The sequence below is a fragment of the Astatotilapia calliptera genome, chromosome 9, assembly GCF_900246225.1.
Source record: "Astatotilapia calliptera chromosome 9, fAstCal1.2, whole genome shotgun sequence".
Lineage (NCBI taxonomy): Eukaryota > Metazoa > Chordata > Actinopteri > Cichliformes > Cichlidae > Astatotilapia > Astatotilapia calliptera.
The window spans coordinates 178,485-197,695 of record NC_039310.1 but is presented as its reverse complement, the minus strand read 5'-3'; the positions used below and the strand labels follow the sequence as shown (position 1 = coordinate 197,695).

The 19,211-nt window shown below is 42.0% G+C and overlaps 1 pseudogene; it reads left to right on the top strand.

Moving 5' to 3' along the window:
- Window positions 1-19,211, top strand: part of LOC113029837 (uncharacterized) — a 49,686-nt pseudogene that overhangs the window by 29,989 nt on the left and 486 nt on the right.

Here is a 19,211-nt window from a genome sequence, read left to right as displayed (position 1 = left end):
TAGATTGCTTGCAATAAGACTCAGGAAACAGCAAACTCGTAGTATGGTCCAAAAGTTGAAGTCAGATCAGACCCTAATTACTAAACCAAATCAAATTGCAAGTTGCTTTGCCAATTTTTTCGAGTCATTATATAAAAATTCAGATACATGTAAAGATGACAATACACTATCTGATTTCTTAGAAAAGATCAATTTAAAAACACTGCCAGAATCTGTAGCAAAGGAGTTAGATGAACCAATTCAGGAACAAGAAATTTTGCAGGTGATTTCAAACCTTAAAACTAAAAAAAAGTCCTGGCCCTGATGGTTTTATTAACGAATTCTATAAAAAACTTAAGGACAAAGTCGCACCCTTATTACTGAAAGCTTACCACTGCGCTCTGGAGACTGGGACTATGGCGCCGTCCTGGAACGATGCTACAATTGTCGTAATCCATAAAGAGGGCAAGGACCCCACAAACTGTCAATCATACAGGCCAGTCTCATTACTTAATACTGATTCACGCATTCTCACCACGATTTTAGCCAAAAGAGTTAGTAAAATTATTACACAGGTTATAAATCCAGATCAAACGGGGTTCATTGCAGGAAGGCACTATGGGGACAATGTTCGTAGATTGTTGAACTTAATGTCCTTGTACAAGACCAAACAAGAAGAAACAATGATTCTGTCTCTTGATGCGCAAAAAGCATTCGACAGGGTTTCCTGGCAGTACTTGGGCCATACACTTGAAAGATTCAAATTTGGCCCAAACTTAATTAAGTGGATACAGATTCTTTATTCCAACCCAATGGCGGCTGTACGGGTAAATGGAACATTATCAGCCAGATTTCCGCTGGAACGTGGGTGTAGACAAGGATGCCCACTGTCGCCCCTGCTGTTCGATATAAGAATAGAATAGAATAGAATAGAATAGAATTCAATATAAGTATTGAGACTCTGGCGCAGTTGATTAGAGATCAATATGAAATTAGAGATCAACATGAAATTCAGGGCCTTTCAATTAATGGAGAACAGCATAAATTGTCCATCTATGCAGACGATGTACTTTTATACATTTCAAATCCTGCAGTCAGTGTACTTCATTTAAAAGAAATTATTAGTACATACGGTTACCTCTCTGGTTAGAAAGTTAATATTGACAAAACATTGGCAATGGATATAGGAGGAAACATTTCACAAACATTTAAGGAGCGATGTGGCTTTAAATGGCCAAACGAAGGTATCAAGTATTTAGGAATTCAGATTCCTCACTCATTATCAGACTTGTTTAAAGTAAATTATGAAGTTATAGTTGCAAAAATAAAAAAAGATTTAGAGAGATGGACAGTCCTGCCTCTGTCTTTCTTGGGTCGGATCGAGAGTATACGTATGAATGTATTGCCAAGACTTCTAGACCTTTTTCAAATGCTGCCTATTAACATTCCCAACTCTACATTTGATAATTTAGATAAACTTTTTTCCAAATTTATATGGCAAAGCAAACGCCCAAGGATCAAGTTCCAAACATTAAAACTGTCAAAACTGCAGGGGGGATTGGCTGTTCCAAATCTGAAATATTATTTCTGGGCAGCTCAGATGAGACCCCTGACTGTATGGGTGCGGGATTTATCTGAAACTCAGTGGCTAAACATCGAGAAGACAATGTGCGAAAGATCATTGGAATCCCTGCTTTTTTCTAACATTTCAATTAAAAATTTGCATATGGGGGAATGGACAAGGGTCACACTAAAGATTTGGCGTAGAATCAAACATTCATTTGGTCTTCCAAAAGAAATTTCAATTTTATCAAGCCTCTCCTCCCTGCAGGGTTTTTCTCCTATTGTGGAAGACCCTGGCTTCAGAGCATGGTCAAATAGCGGGCTTTATAAACTATGTCATGTTGTGAGGAATGGGCACCTGAGCTCATTTGGACAGTTGAGAGGTCAGTTTCGGCTTCCTTCTTCCGACTTTTTTAGGTTTCTGCAGCTAAGAAGCTTTTTGACAAAACATAAAGAATGGAGGCAAGTTTTGGAGCCCTCACCCATTGAGGAAATATTTCTAAAAATATTTCAAAGTAATTCCTCCCCAAAATTAATCACTAATTTTTATAACGCATTTATGAGTTTCAATACAAATGCAACTTTGGATATTAAGGCAAGGTGGGAAGCTGAGACTGGCACTCAAATTTCAGAGGACACCTGGGAAGAGGTGTTCGGCGAAGCCCATCTTGTGACTAATTCTGGGCTGTGGAGAGAATTTAAATGGAAGGTGGTCATGAGATATTTTAGAACCCCAGAGATAATGGCCAAAATGAAGCCTACAAATCCTGACACCTGTTGGCGAAATTGTGGTACTTATTTAGGAACCCATTCACATATATTCTGGTCATGCCCAAAACTCTGCTCATTTTGGAATGACATATTTAAAGTTCTCAACACAGTTTTCCAACAACCATTAACAAAGACCAACAGTTAGCCATTTTAGGAGTATTACCAAATGGTTTTGTGGGAAACAATAAAAAGTATCTCTTAAGAATCTTGCTTACAGCAGCACTAAAGTGTATTACTATTAAATGGCTGAATCTTGACCCACCTTCATATAATATGTGGCTTGATAAAGTGAGAGAAATTTACCAGATGGAGGAAATAACATACGCTCTGCGGATTCAGAGAGAGTTGTTTACTGAGCGTTGGCGACCCATACATGCTTTACTGTTTCAATAATTTAGCATAGGTCTGTTTCGTTTTGTTCATTTATGGCTAGATTTGTCACGTTATTTAATGTTACATAAAGTTTTTGTTTTTGTTTTGTTTTTGTTGTTGTGTGTTTGTTTGCTTGCTTGGGTTTTGTTTTGCTTTCCAGTTTTGTTTTGTGCTTCCTAATTGCAGTTCTCATTTTGATCTACATTTCTGCATTGCGGTTTCTGTAACTGTCCTACTTGTGAACATTGACAAGTACAAGTTACAATGTTGTAAATTATAATAAAACTTGAGCTTAAAAAAAATAAATAAATAAAATAAGAAATCTATCCGTTATCAAAATCAATCATTAGAATAAAAAAAATGTAACTTTCTGGAAGGTAAACATCTGGTATAAAAGTAACATCTCAGAAAAAAAACATCATAGCAACAGAAAAACATGGTAGCAGATGTGATGGTCTCTGGCTTGCTTTGCTGCCTCAGGACCAGTAAGACTTGCTGTGTTAAATGAAACCAATTATGCTGTATGCCAAAACAAATCATGAAGGAGAATGTCTTTCAGAAAATATATCAAAGAATGTTTTCTGACTACTGTATAAAGAACAGTGGCTTAATATTAATATAGCAGACATGAGACTGGAGTCCTCCAGTTTTCCATTAAGAGCCTCAACATCGTCTTGGGTTTTAAGAGGTAAAACAACCCCTTCAGGGACCTCCGTAACTGAACCATTTTTCTGCTTCAGCAAGGCAATTAGCATCTTGCTATGAACCAGTTGAGTCTCCTTCACTTCCTCTAAAATGGCAAGGACTTTCGAGAACATGGCTTTACAAGCGGGGCTGGCGACGCTCCGAGCAGCGGGGCTGGCGACTACACTATTGTTTTTTCCAGAGGGTCGCTTAAGGAGTTGTTCTGGAGGCGTGGGTGGAAGTTCTTCATCTGAATCAGAAGGCTCACTTGATTCAGTGTGGCTGCTCAGTTGATTCTTCATCAGTTTAACACTTGGCCTAGAAAGGTTAAGCACAGAACATTTATGACACTGTTTCAGAAGGAAATAAACTTCATCTTGTTTGTATGCTAGTACCACTTACTTTCTTTTTCTTATGCCATTCTCATTGTCCGTCAAGTCTGATGAATACTCTGCTTGATGCAACTTGGCCCTGGCATTTGCATAAGTTGCTATAACATAAATTGTACAGAATACCACATGTAAGATACAATGTAAAGAAGAAATAAATCTGCAAAAACAATAACAATGAAAAAATGGTTTCCAGTAATACAGGGCCATACATTTACAAAACCCTCCAAGTAAAATAAAATGTGCATGTATAAACTTTTAAAGAAAAGGAAATACAGATGTAGTGTACAAATAAAGTCAAACTTACCTGCATTTCCCATGACACGGACATTGTAGAGTATCCAGTTGCTGGTTGGTGGTGTTCCTTCTTTTACAGCCTTTGTCACATTCACCAATGAGGCAGGAGGCCACCAGCATCATTTTCTCTCTGTGTCATGGAACCACTCTGATGGAACGATGTCTACCTTCTTGCAGCCATCAGAGTCAACTTCATCCACAAACTCGACCACACTGAATGAAGACATCCTGTAAACGCCATTAAGTTACATGCTGTGTAGCTGAGGCAAAGCTACAAATGTGCTACGAAAAGGTAACAAAATAATTGGTTTTGTAAATTTAGTTACAGGAGCACTAGCAAGATGACCTGAAAGTTTTGACAGCAAATGTACACCCAGAGATGTTGAATCAATAGGGTAGTTAAAAAACGCTGTTCCAGTCTCAAACAGTTCATACAAAACATGTATTTCTCCGATGAACAGCACAATGTTCCGCACAACTGCAACTTTGCCTTCAAGATCAAAACAATTTGTTCCATTGGAGGTGGAGATTATTTGATTTCCATGTCAGTACAGTCCACTCAGTCCGTGTCTTGATTCCCACACACAGCCAAGATGCGATTCTTGACGTAGTCTTTAGCAGCCGTCGGATTGGTGAATATTTCCTCACCAAGAGGGGAAGAAATCCTTAGCTTCGCTGGATATAGCATCCCGAATCTCACAGCCCGACATCCGCGCAGTAGATCTTTAGCTTCTTTAAAGGCCCCCCGTCTCTTCGCGACTGCAGATGGCAGGTTGGGGAAAATTAGGATTCTGTCTCCATTATGCGTCAGGGGACTGTTTAACGCGGCCCTGCAAAGTACCTCCTCCTTTTCTTGAAAGTAGTGAAATTTGACAATAAGTGGCCTGGGTCTCTGGTCTCTCACAGGGACAGGCTGGAGGCTGCGATGTGCCCGATCCAGTGTCGCAGCGGTATCCAGAGCCAAAACCTCCTTTAGTAGCTGGGCCACAGAGGTGACAGGGCGCGTCCCAGTCTCAAAGTGCTCCCTCACGCCAAGTATTCGAATGTTGCATCTGCGCTGTCTCCCCTCAAGGTCTTCGGTCTTGTCCAAAAGAGCTGACACAACTTCTTTCAGATCGTGAACTTGCTTCTCCAAGTCCACAACCCGGTCCGAATACGTGTTTGCATCTTCTTCCAGGCTAGTTAGCCGGCTATGGTGGTCAGTGAAGGTAGTAGCTAGAGCATCAATCTTAGCACAAAGTTCAGTCCGCACTTCATCTGTTTGGTCAGAAACATTGCTGCGAAGCGAATCGATCAGCTCATTAAGAGCTTGGCACTTGGTCTCGACTTTTGCTTCCAGCGTAGAAATTTTGGCGACTACGTTCTTCTCCGAGTTAGCTATGGCAGCCATTAGCGCGGCCGTGTCCGGGGATGTAGCATTGCTATCAGTTGCCTTGGCTCCATCAGTCTTTCTGGTGTTTTTGGATCCTGACATTGTTGCAAAGTTCCCTTAGGTGATGCGCACGTTTGCAGTGATAACTCAGCTGACGACAGATAACGCGCTAGTGCCCAATTTGAAAAAATAGCGTATCCCCACAGAGCAACTCAGCCACGTGTCTTTTCATGTCGCTGCTCCTACGTCACCCCTCGGAAAATTGTTTTATCACTCATCCAGGTGACTTCTCCAGTGTCACGGATGAGTGATGAATGTATCTCCCACTGGAAACCATTGTGTCCAGTTAAAGTCCATCGACTTTTTTAAGGAGAGTTGTTAGATGCTGTGCTCATGAGGACAATGGGTTTTAACTTGCAGCACAACACAAAGCTGCCATACTGGATCAACGATCAAAACACGTAATTGAGCAGAATTAAGTCAAAATGTAGTATCCTCATATGACACATCACACATGACCCAGCATTGTTCTAAGAATGCAAACTTTCTTATTGGAAGTTTCCACAGCTGCCAAAAAGGGCCAGATTTCTGGCTGGTCTTAATGGGTGGTCGTTGCTCTCTCGTTTTCTCTGGAATTGCTGCACGGAGGATGAAACACCCATGATAAGCGCGGAGGTGTGTGTCTTTGTCAGAAATCAGCCATCCTCAGCTTCCAGGTTAGGAAAAGTGGAACCAGAAGATATTCATGCATCTCTCCACAGCTGCTGATAAATTCTACAAAAAACAAAGTTTGTTAAAAAACATTTGCAGGTGAATCACCGCTGATTTATCACTGACATCCATTTACTCAAAAAATACTGAAAAGTGGATAACTAGAATATATAGTTTATAATTTCAACAATGTACTGTACAAAATTGAACTTTATATGACAAACGTGGTGCTTGTGGAATTTTTAACAAGGACCCTACAAAACTTTGCAGTACTCATGCTGCCAAACTTTTGATGGCTAGGTGTGCAGTTCCTGCTTTAAATGCATTCACTGTTAAGATTAAGAAATCTAAGTGATAAGAGGCCAGAAATGTTTGAACTCGCTTGAAGTCCAGGTGCTGGTTTTCCAGTGTGTGCGTCTGATGGCCCAAAGCTGCCTCAGAGCCGTAACACCATCCATGGCTGCAGCATGGAACAGATGTGGGTGTGTCCTCATCTCCCAGAGGAGTCCAAATCATCATCAAACAGCCCTACAGACACAAAAACGTGAAAATATAAACAACCAGACTATCAGCAGTGATTTAACTACTTTAAGACCTCTGTGAAAATCATTTACAGTATATATCACAGAATTTAAGGCCTTTAAAATCACAGAGCACACAGAGAAAAGTACTAAACTGAATCAATTTCAGCTTTCGTTTTTCATGATGTATATTGTATTAATAATTACATTTCATTATCTGTGTCTTTACCACACATTTGCCACACAGGTGTAGATACTGTAGGTTCAGTGAATGTTTGTGAATGTTCAGTGAATTGCACTGATTAGAATATACTGGACATTCAAAGCTAAGATTCAGCGCACTGTGTTAGAGGCTGGGATTTGATGAATTCATCATATATACAACCTTTGATCATCGTTTATGTCCAGTTGAGAATGAATCTGTGCACTCACATATTAAATGAACTGAAATCAGTAGTGTGATCTCCAGTCTTGATATAAGGAATGAGAGAACTGACAGCTGTTATTTTAGTCAGCCTGTCTCAGTTGTTTTAACTCTTAAGTATCACAAAGTAATGTGGTAACATCTGGACTGACGAGTTTACTGTCAGCATTTTAATCGCTAGTTTAAAGGCTGTAGGCTGCAGCATTTGCTCTAACACTGTATGAATGTAACAGGACTCAGTGCTGGTTCTAATAGTCTGAGCTGCTTCCAGCTTTATTTGTGAAGAGCACAGCAGCTTACAAAACACGTAGCTAGCTCATACAGCTGCGACGTAAAATTTTCATAAGCTAAGATGATCTTAAAATAACGGGGCTACGTGTGGTGATGCTAGCGTTAGCAATGTTACCACCTCTTTCTTTCTCCCAGTCAAGTCTGTCCCGTATTCAGTAAGTGAAAATAAAATAAACAATAAAAGGTGAATCAAATGGACCATTACGGCAAGGCTGGGATGGTCAATTTGGTAAAGTAAATCCGTTGGGCATCTTTCTTTGCCTTTAGACAACAATTCTGATGGCAAAAGAGCCAAACGGGACAGGCAAAAAAAAAAAAAAAAAAAGCAATGTTACCACCTTACCTTCACAGGTGGTCAAACTGAGTAAACAGGCACTCAGTCAGAGGTTGGGCTCTCCGTTTGGCTGCAGGGTCCCTTCATTCTTCACATATCCGTGTCGAGCCGAGTGTAAATCCTGAGGCTGAACCGCCTTTGTACAAGCATACACGCTTCTTAGCAGGGCGAAGCTATGAGCTAGAAAAATCCAGGCAGACAGCCTGTGTCTGACCAACCAATCAGAGAGCTCCTTACATCCCAGGAAGTTTCTAATTTGAATAGCAGCAGGATTTTTAAAATGAAGTTGTTAATCCAACAGCCAATCCAAAATTAATCCCTGAGCGAACAGGAACGGGAAATGGATTTTGAAATGCAGTTTATTAAAGTGGAATTCGAAAATGATTTTTGAAATGAAGATTTAAAAAGCATTTTAAAAATCAGTTTATTAAATTAGAATTCAAAAATGAATTTACACATGCAGATTTTATTCTACAATTCATTATTTAAGCACAGAATTCTTTATTTCAATGCGCGTGGCTCTTGTGGTCCTCCATAGCAATCAACTCTGTTTCTCTAGAAATATTTCTAAACAATCTATGATGCAAACAGTCTTCTCAAAGCTGCTGTTCCGAAATGCATATAGCACAGATTGTCTCTGTCAGGCTACAACACTAGACTTGGCACCAGTCTACAATGCATCACACCGATACAGTGTTTGAAAAGCCTTGAAACAGTGGTTGAGTCAATTTTGAAATTAAAAACCAAAAAGTCAAAGGACAAGTTCATTCCAAGCTTCATTAACATTAACAAGTACTGCTGAAAACATGTTAAACACGGTTTATTCAGTGTAGTGTTATTTGTTTTTTCTTTCAGCAACACATTTTCAGTCCTCAGAGCTTGGCATTCTTGCTCAAGAGATTGGAGGCGTTTAACACATGTTTCAGTGCTAATTAACAGAACATTCTCATGGAGAACAGGCAGGACATCATTTCCAGGTTCTTCATTGATGGAGTCCTTCAAATGCTGTGAGATGGAAGTTTGGTCTGCAGTAGGATTATTGCTGTTATCTTGGGGATAATAGCTTGGTTGACTGGTTAAAACACAAAAGAAGTATATAGAGAGGTGTTAAGATATAAACCGCATTTTTGTTAATCATTCTATTCCTACAGTATACTACTACAGTACATGATACCACTTTTCTGCACAATTGGTTCTAAGTTTAGCTTGTGCTAAACTTAGAACCAATTGTGCAGAAACGTTTTGGTTTATAATTTTACCAAGTAGGATAAAGTGGGGCTGAAGATCTTTTACATACATTAATTTAAGTATGATAGTCAGAGTAAAAGACCAACATGCAACAGAACAACAAGTAGGTCCAACATATATTACAACAGTTAACTAGAGAAAGACTTTGATATTTTCACCTTGGGGGGGTGCCTTCTGCAGATAGCTTTATTTGCTCTATCCATTGTAGCTCTGCTTTCTGTCTTCTGTTGAACGGTGAGGGGCGATCGTGGCTCAAGAGTTGGGAGTTCGCCTTTAATCGGAAGGTTGCCGGTTCGAGCCCCAGCTTGGACAGTCTCGGTCGTTGTGCCCTTGGGCAAGACACTTCACCCATTGCCTACTGGTGGTGGTCAGAGGGCCCGGTGGCGCCAGTGTCCAGCAGCCTTGCCTCTGTCAGTGCGCCCCTAAAAAATGCAGAGACAACATGTACCCTACAATGTAGCTGCCATCACCAGTGTGTGAATGGGTGGATGACTGGTTGTGTAAAGCGCTTTGGGGTCCTTAGGGACTAGTAAAGTGCTATACAAATACAGGCCATTTACCATTTGAACACATCCAGTCTCATTTTTTTCTCCTCTTCTCTGGAAATGGAACATAGTTGAAAATAGATGGAATAAAGTCCAGACTCAATGGATTATTGCTCTTTCTGACTAGAAAATAAACAAACATTTCAGTATTTCTACTTTACAGCTTGCTAACTTAGAAAGCACGACAGAAAGCCCACGATGCATGCAACTATGTGGTTTTGCACTCATCAGAAACTACAATGATAGTCTAGTAAATAATGAAATATTTATGTTGGAAAGTGTATATCTTGTATGAAATGATCGCTGCACAAACGGAAACCGACGGCTGGAGGGTCCCATTTTTCAGTCTTGTTTTGCTTACTCCTGGCTCGTTTAATGGTGCTAATCAATTTAGCTCGATTTTGGGAATGCGGTAAAACGACGTACCTTTCTTTTTTCCTCGTCTATTTGCACAACCTGGGGCGCGTTATCAACCATGTGTAGCAGCACGAGGTGGAAATAAAGTAAATACTCTTCAGTTTAAAAGACAACGCCACCCTGGGAATTTCACCCAGAGAATACTGGAAGTAACACTAATCACCAAGAAGGCACTTAGGTTTATTATACTCAGTACAGAGACGAGGTTCAATGATAAAACAGTTTGACAATTTATTAATTATTTAAAACAACATATAAAAGCACAATCATAAAGATCAATGTACAAATATGCTTAAAAAAAAAGATATTCAGAGCCGAGGCTTACCAGTGGAGGGGCAGGGATGCCACGCACAAAACCCCCAAAAAAGAAAAGAAAACACACCAATACACAAGTGCAGCACACTATCACACACTCACACTAATAAACTAAAAGAAGACAGGTGTGTAACACTCAAAAGTTCCCACCACCAAGGCGCCCCCAGTGTCCTCCACGTCAGCCCTCTGCATCTGAATAAAAGAAAAAATGAAAATTATAATATATTACAACAAAACTAATATGCAGCGCTGGGGTATAACCCAACTGCAGGACCACACTGGCGATCTGCAGCTAGAAAAAGGGCCTCCCACCAGTGGCGTAACAAAAATCCAAACTACAAATCAAAACAACATTCAATCTAGATAAAACTTTAAAATCTGGAGCAGACGGAATCGCCATATTGCTCCAACTTGCCGTCTGCCCAACTATAAGTTAATCATCCATTCAATCAATGTGCAGGCCAGCCGACTCCCGTAGCCGGCATACATATGGTCGCTGTCCACGCCGCTGTCCACTTTAAAAGGCTGGCAGCAGCAGGAAAAGAAACCTCGCAACAGGAACAGACGGTAAAAGCAAAGCAGCAGCACTTCAGTTAGTGTAGCATTCTGTAAAACTAAGGCCCACACTTCGGAGTAAACAGCGTCATGAATCATGAACGGAGTGGCTCATAGGAGGCTTCTACAGCTATGACCAGCCGTTATGGAGGCTTCAGAAGGGTAACCCGCAAATGATCTCTGCAACACCAAGGGAAGTCAGGTGACCAAAAAGGAGATCACAGGTAAGCGATCCAGGACTGCTCAAATGGCCACTATTTATACTAGCGCCCCCCTAATGCGCCAGGCCGAAAGTGGGTTGAACTGAGGAATAACATTCATCCTGCCACACATGGTTAGCCTCCGTTACCGCGACAGTCAGCCAATTGCTGCCAAAAGGGGGTGGGGGAGTGGGTTTGGGGAAGACCTGTGTGACGTCATCTCCCGGAGCTCTGGGAGACACTTAAAAGAAGTGGAGGATCTATCGGTTTTGTGAGGAAAGATGAGAGGTAAGTGTGTTAGCGTAAGTATTAGCCTAAAAATCTGTCATCAGTATTATATGAATCATGATAAAACACGCTACCATGTTTTTACTTCCTACAACTGGTCCGTCGGGTTATTGTCTCCCCAGAAACACTTCTGTTGTGTTTTTTCCTATTTGTGTTTTCGTTTTTCCTATTTCCATTGTGTTTTGTGTGCTTTTGCAGCGTTTTTCTTATTGCTGGTGTTTTCTGAAGTTGCAGTCCGTTTGGCCTCTCAGGGCCCCCGTAGATATCTCCAAAGGTTGATTCTGTTCATCTGGACGTAGCGTTTTCACTGGGAGAAACGTTTTGTCACTCATCCAAGTGAGTCTCAGCTGACTGCAGGTTTCCCCAATCTTATAAACAGTACATTTGCATAATGACTGAAACCAGCCCACTGAAGGAATAATTGGGCTGTGAGGTCAGTTCCTTCATCATGATTATGCAAATTCTCATGACCATTGATCAACAACCATTAATCAATGGCCATGAGTACCATTCACAGACAGTTGGGCAATGGTTGCAATCACAGCATTGCAAGATGGTGACAGATGTAACCTTAGGCCCCCTCCTTGATTCAGAGATGGTCTTTCCCTTTTCATGTAAATGGCCTCCTTGACTCCTTGACTTAAATGGCCTTCCTCTCCTCCATGCTGATGTTGGATGCTGGGGGCTTTGCATTGCTGAGACAGGCCGAAACCTTTGTCCGTAGTTGCTCTGCTTCCACTTCTGCAATGTTTTTGTGGCTGTGATCAGTTCCACTAGCGGGATTTGTCTCAGTGTGACAGCAAAATTCAACCCTTTTTAGCAAGGATGTCTTTCTCTGTTTGGGTGAGCCGTCTGTCAGACACATTTTTCATCCACTTATCCACATCCTCGTGTCGCATCCATCTCTCTTCTGGCTGTTGAGTACACTCTCCGTATTTTGCTGTAGTTTCTGACGTACAACAAGTAAGTCAAACTTCCTTTTTTGCCTGGTCCTAGACTTTTTGTGCTGTGCTAGACAAGCCTTCTCAATGAAGTCAACCAACTTTTTAAGAGAATTCTTATCTAGAAACATCGTAAGTCTCTGTCAGATCCGCTCATCTTGAGATTTTAGCACGTCGATGGTACGTGACATGCTCATTGGAGGCGATCAGACATCTCACCCCGAACCATGAGTGGACACTAAGTTTTGAAGGTGTTATTTTCAATTAGAACCTTTAGATTCAATGAAACACTGAACAACAAAACTGAGGGGCAATTTTCTTAATGCAAAAGAAGAATAAAAGTTAGAATAAAGTTAACAAAAACAACAATGGAAAATGATTTGGTTCTGATAAAACGGTTTTCTACTTTATCTGACCACTCAACATTAACATGCATTCACACTCCAATGGTCTTGAAGGATTTCATTAATGTTCTTGAGACAACAGGAGCTGTGCAGTTTTTCAAGTAAGGGAAGAGGACAGCGGACTATCCAATCTTCATCAAGACCCACGTGAAGCTTCTTGAGGCAGCCCGTTCTCACTCCCGAGGCGTAACATGCCGACGTTTTGTCATGTCGAGGAACATGAGGAACGCGAAAGGAGACCTTCCGCGTTGTTGTGGTACGCGCCGGGTTATGGATGAAATCCAGTGTAATGATGGTCCCGCGGTAATAGACGTTCCGGCCCTGTATTCCAGGCCTAAACCTAACCTTATCCCTAGCCCTAACCATAACCTTATTCCTGAGCTTAACCAGGACTTTAATGACATAAAATAGCATGTTTCCAAGCGATTTGAAGAAAAAGAGCGAGCATGTGTAGATTGAGTCCAGACGGTCCTCATATTTCCTCATTTTTCCGAGGTCGTCATTTAGGAACGTGGTGGGTAGCCGAAAACGTAATATGTTGACGATTTGTCACCTAGCGTAAAATGTTACGCTTTGGGAGTGAGAACGTGTTCCTGGAGGACACTGTGAAGAGCATCACCTTCCACCACATCCATTGGCTGGGAGATCAGCTGTTTTCATATTTAGTCACACACAGCTTTTCTCTAACATTATGGACTGTTCCTATCTCTTTTCACTCCCTCTCATCCCCAATCACTTCCCAATTATTTTTTTCTTTTTCTTCTGCTTCTGCACCCTCGATCTTTACACAATGATTATTTCATCTGCACGATTACGCACATACACACTCAGCATCAGCACATCCACTACAGCCTCACAGTGCACACAGACATATAGGACTCACACACAGGCATGCACATGCTCACTGATATAAGTTAATGTGCACACATATAATGACACAACACCAAGCACTACTTGGGTCTATGTATTGCACTCTTGTGGAGCCTCTCACCACACGTGTTTTTTTTACTCATTCTATTCACACTCTGAGCGTCACTCACAGCATTAAACATTGGCAACACACACACAACTATGGGTCCACTAAGATTTATCACATGGAATTTGCATGGAGCTGGTTCCAGAATGAGGTTAAAGATCTTTAATCAGTTTTTAAAAAAAACTACAGGTAGATGTTATCTTACTGAAAGAGAATCACAGACCTGCCACAACATGGGGGCGATCGTGGCTCAAGAGTTGGGAGTTCGCCTTGTAATCGGAAGGTTGCCGGTTCGAGCCCCGGCTTGGACAGTCTTGGTCGTTGTGTCCTTGGGCAAGACACTTCACCCGTTGCCTACTGGTGGTGGTCAGAGGGCCCGGTGGCGCCAGTGTCCGGAAGCCTCGCCTCTGTCAGTGCCCCCCGGGGTGGCTGTGGCTACAATGTAGCTTGCCATCACCAGTGTGTGAATGGGTGGATGACTGGTAGTGTAAAGTGCTTTGGGGTCCTTAGGGACTAGTAAAGCGCTATACAAATACAGGCCATTTACCATGCCATAGCTACAGATGAACTTAAAACACCTGAGTTTCTTAAAGTGTTTAATGTGTAAGCTTGCTATAAGTCTAGGCAAAGGTGAGTAGCAGTATTACAAAAAGTTATGTATTCTACAGAATATATTGCCCAAAGGTTGATGACCCCTCATTCTTGACTCTTTTTAAGTATACTCTAGATTGCTCACTTGTTCTTGGGGGTGACCTCAGCTCAGTATAGCTGGAACTAAGCGCAACTGGCAATCCACAAATATCGTTAAACAAACCATGAGCGACTGGCTCAGTCTGGGGCCTCCCTTGCTAGCAAGTAAAAGATGTTCGTCTTGTTTTTGTCGTTAACGAGAATAAGTTTCTGAACCAGTGGGGCTTGTGGAAACACAGACCCAACAATAGGGAATATACTTTCTTCTCAGATATCCATCACTCTTACTCTCACCCGGATCATCATTGGCACCAGAGCCAAAGGCCACTGCGCCCAGGCAGTAAACACTTTTATTGCGGGTCACAGAATGTTAACATGATTGTCTGTGAAGGTTCTCAGTCATCCAGGTCATCGTAGTCAAAGGAGCTTGCAAAGAAAAGCGTCTGGACTTCTTTAAGTTGCTGGAAGACGTTTCACCTCTCATCATGATTGGTTAACATGATTGGTAGAAAAAGTTGAGGGTGGCCTTATGTCTGGTATTGGTTTGTTTCTTCCTCTGCATCTCATCTCCTTATATGGAGATAAGCCTTCTGCAGAAAACACTCCTATTGCAATGAATTTGGTATTTTTTGGCCTTTGGACAACAACATGATTGCTACACTTCCAAACAAACAGAAAAAACACACTATTTGGTCACAATGTTTTGTGAATATTTTGTTTTAATCTTCTGGCAAGGACCTTGCCATAAAACAACATTCATGTATTTTAAGGTCTAACTTTAGAAGTGGAAATGGGTGGCAGCTGGATGAGGGCCTAGGATCGTTGCCTGGTTTAAGTACATTAATCCCATATACCCACATAGCAAAATTGGTATGGCCTGGATCTGGCCCACGCAATGTGCTTACACATGGCCCACATACCGCAAAGAATGACGGCCCTTTGGTGACCCCGATCTGGTTTGCCAGATGTGGCCAGCACATGGGCCAGCACAGGGCCAGTTGCAGACACACTGGTGGTCCCATGTGTGGGCTACCTCTGGAAAACCTTATCTGGGCCACCAAAAGGCCGTCATTCTTTGCGGTATGTGGGCCATGTGTAAGTTGTGTGCAGCCACAGGCCAGTTGCAGACACACTGGTGGCCCTGTGTTGGCCCAGAACAGTTTCAGCTCTGGCCCCAGATGTCACACTAATGTGTACCTTAATCAAGCAATGTAATAACAACATGTGCATAATAGTGCAAAAGTAACATGACAAAACTCTTTTGAGACAGTGAATAGATTGATTCTTATATAGCACTTTTCTACTCTCCCAGATTACTCAAAGTGCTCTATACAACATGCCACATTCACCTAATCAAACACTTTCTCTAAACTGAGTGCTTCCTAACTACATTCATACACATTCACACTCTTGACATGTAGACTGGAGGAGCCAGGGATCGAACCACTAACCTACCAATCAGTAGGGAACCTGCTCTACCTCCAGAGCTACAGCCTCCCAGTGGTAGACATGAGTAAACTCTAGGTTTTGGATAAAGTGTACACTCACAAACCTATCAAAGCTATATTTGAAATGTTGGCTACCATAGCAGTATAGTATTACAACATGGCATTTGGGTTTTCTAACTAAAATAGGAATTTATGAACATAAACAGTGCCATCATTGCCAGACCTGGCCCACATCTGGTTGACATACACTCTGCCATGACATAGGGTCAGTCAGAAGTGCCAGCTTGATGCCAGATCCAGGCTAGACCCGTTTTCTATGGGCCTGGGCCATGTAAAACACAACAAAAAGAAAACAACACAAAAAACACCTGAAGCCTTCGAAACTGCCCAGCAAAGACCTATAGCCTTGAATAGTCACTTGAGGAGGTATACTAGAAGAAGGTCTTATAGGTCGGACAGTCTTGATCCGCAAGGAGCCCCATAAGGGAATAGTCCCATCCAAATACCAGCCAATAACCTGCCTCAGCACCACATGGAAGCCATCATAGCAGCTAAGATGAACTGACAGGAACAACAGAGGGGCAAAACACCAGCTATTGGTAGATAGAACAGTCACTCGAGACTGTACGACAATACTGACCAACCTGTGTGGTCAAGATGCTAGCAGGCTGGGTATACATGGAGCCTAGTAAAGAGGAACACCTGTGCCAAGTATGGCCTGGAAGTCCCAAATTTCAAAATAGGACACCCCACCGAGGGTGGTTGAGAATGTCCGAGCTAAGATCCTGTGGGACTTCTGCATACAGACGGATAAACTGATAATAGCTAACCAAATGGAAATAGTATTGGTGGGCATGCAAAGTTAGACAGCCTGTAGCGATTCAGGTAAAACTGAGGTTATTGTACTCAGCCCTGAAAATCTTAGAAATATGGTATCTAAGCAGATTCTTCCTCTGGATGGCATTACCTTGGCCTCCAGTAACACTGTGAGGAACCTTGGAGTCATTTTTGAACAAGACATGTCCTTCAATGAACATATTAAACAGATATGTAGGACTGCGTTCTTCCATTTGTGCAACATCTCTAAAATTAGAAATATCCTGTCTCAGAGTGATGCTGAAAAACTAGTTCATGCATTTATTACTTCCAGGCTGGACGACTGTAATTCATTATTATCAGGAAGTCCTAAAAACTCCCTGAAAAGCCTTCAGTTAATCCAAAATGCTGCAGCAAGAGTCCTGACAGGGACTAGAAAGAGAGAGCAGATTTCTCCTGTATTGGCTTCCTGTTAAATCCAGAATCCAAAATCCTCCTTCTCACATACAAGCTCTTAAATAATCAGGCCCCATCTTATCTTTAATGACCTTGTAGTACCATATCACCCTATTAGAGCACTTCGCTCTCGCACTGCAGGCTTACTTGTTGTTCCTAGAGTATTTAAAAGTAGAATGGGAGGCAGAGCCTTCAGTTTTCAGGCCCCTCTTCTGTGGAACCAGCTTCCAGTTTGGATTCAGGAGACAGACACTATCTCTACTTTCAAGATTAGGCTTAAAACTTTCCTTTTTGCTAAAGCATATAGTTAGGGCTGGACCAGGTGACCCTGAATCCTCCCTTAGTGAGTGAAGAAATACTCTGGGAATCCCAGAGCCACAGCTGTAAAGCTGCTGGTCATGATGTCGGTTTGGATATGTGGTGAGAGGGAAACATGAAGAGGAAACCAGGAGATGTCCTTACTGAATCATCAGAGCTGAACAGGTGATGGAGAAACAGGTTTACCTTTTAGGTGACATGAATGAGTTGAAGTTATGAACTGTTTCTGAGAGACAAATAACACCAGGATCCTTTTCTAAGTAGCTGACAGCTGGTAACTGTGCAGGGGCGGATCTAGCAAAGTTTTGCCAGTGGGCCAGGTAGGGCATTAACAGGGAGAGGGGGGGCACAAAGAAATACTTTTCAGAGACACAGGTCTCCGAGTGTCCAGCATTCAGAGGCTACCTGAGGACTCATGTGAGAGAAAATCTGCTCACACAGACATGTAGAGCCAAATACTGTCAATAAGGCCTCTGCAATGTTCTGAAGACAGTTAAACTTGTCAGGTAGTGATGTCCAGCAGGTGAAAATGCAGCTCCATGAACACGCACAGCTATGGATTCCAGCTCCGTTCGTAGTTCTGCAAACTTTGACCCCACAGAGTCGAGCTTTTCAGTTCTATCAGCCGCAATTTGATATCGCATTAACTAGCCTTAACTCTGGCAGTTAATGCGAGACAAACCCAGCTGCTCATTAAAGCTTTCTGGTTTGATCAGAAAAGAAAACATTGGTCCATACACCTGAAAGTCCTGAAAACACATTGTGAATTCTGTCTCGAGTCTACGGATGTATCCGTGTATTTCCGTGGTGCCGATGCAGCGCTGAGCGGACAGCTCCTGAAGCATTTGAAGTGTCAGAATGTATAATGATAAGAAATAACTTGAATGTTAATTCATTAAATGGTTGTGAGACTAAATTTTTCCAGTTGTGTGTGGGATCAGGAATGCCTAGTTATGGCCAAACTATAGTTTGACAGGTAGTTAATAGGTCACGCCCACAGGGTGTTCAGTAACACGAGAACATGAGAACAGAGGTTTTCTCCTTGTTGCAGCTTTACTGCCCGCCCCCCCACAAGAGCTCTGGTGTCATTGTTTACAAGGAGCTCAGTCCTCTAATAAGACTTGACACTGTGTGGGCCAGCAGCCTTCATCGCTGCACAAATAACACTGAGTGTGCTGAGTGTGCTCTGTGTGTGTGTGTGTGTGCGTGTGTGCGCGCACGCACATGATCCAGCAAACAACAATGGCCATGAACACACACTGATGTGAGTTTTAGCTCTTTGACAGACCCATTCATCATAGCACAAGTTGTTGAATACAGTATACCCGCATTATCTGCTATTTTACCTTAAACCAGTTGAACCCCAGGAGGAAATGGTTTTTCTACCTGAACTTTGATTCTTTCTGTTCATGCAAATCTAGATACAACCATAAAAAAGACATTAAATGCCACAATGTGCTATTTAAACATGTAAATGTGTTCTGTGTTTAATAGTAGCAAATCACATTTTTGTGGCCTTTCAGTAGGCAGTCTGTGGGAAACAGCAGCCACAGACACATGGCTCTTAGAGAGATCCGTTTGCATAATCACTGTTGTCCTGTCCACTGACCTCACAGAAAGAGAGAGCACATCATCAGTGACTGAAATGCTAAGTCACTCCATCATACTGCTCAGCTTCCTGTTAACAAAGAGAGCCACACATATTAAGAAGAAAAGATGAGGGGGGGACTGCTGGCATTCATCTGGGTATGAGCAACATATGTGTTGTGCATTTTAATCAAACCAAGGTATGCCTTGTTACCACTGTTCTCTACTAAAAGTGTCAGCAAACCAATAAACGTGGGCTCATATTTGACACAAGCTTATTAACAGTTTAAAAAACATGA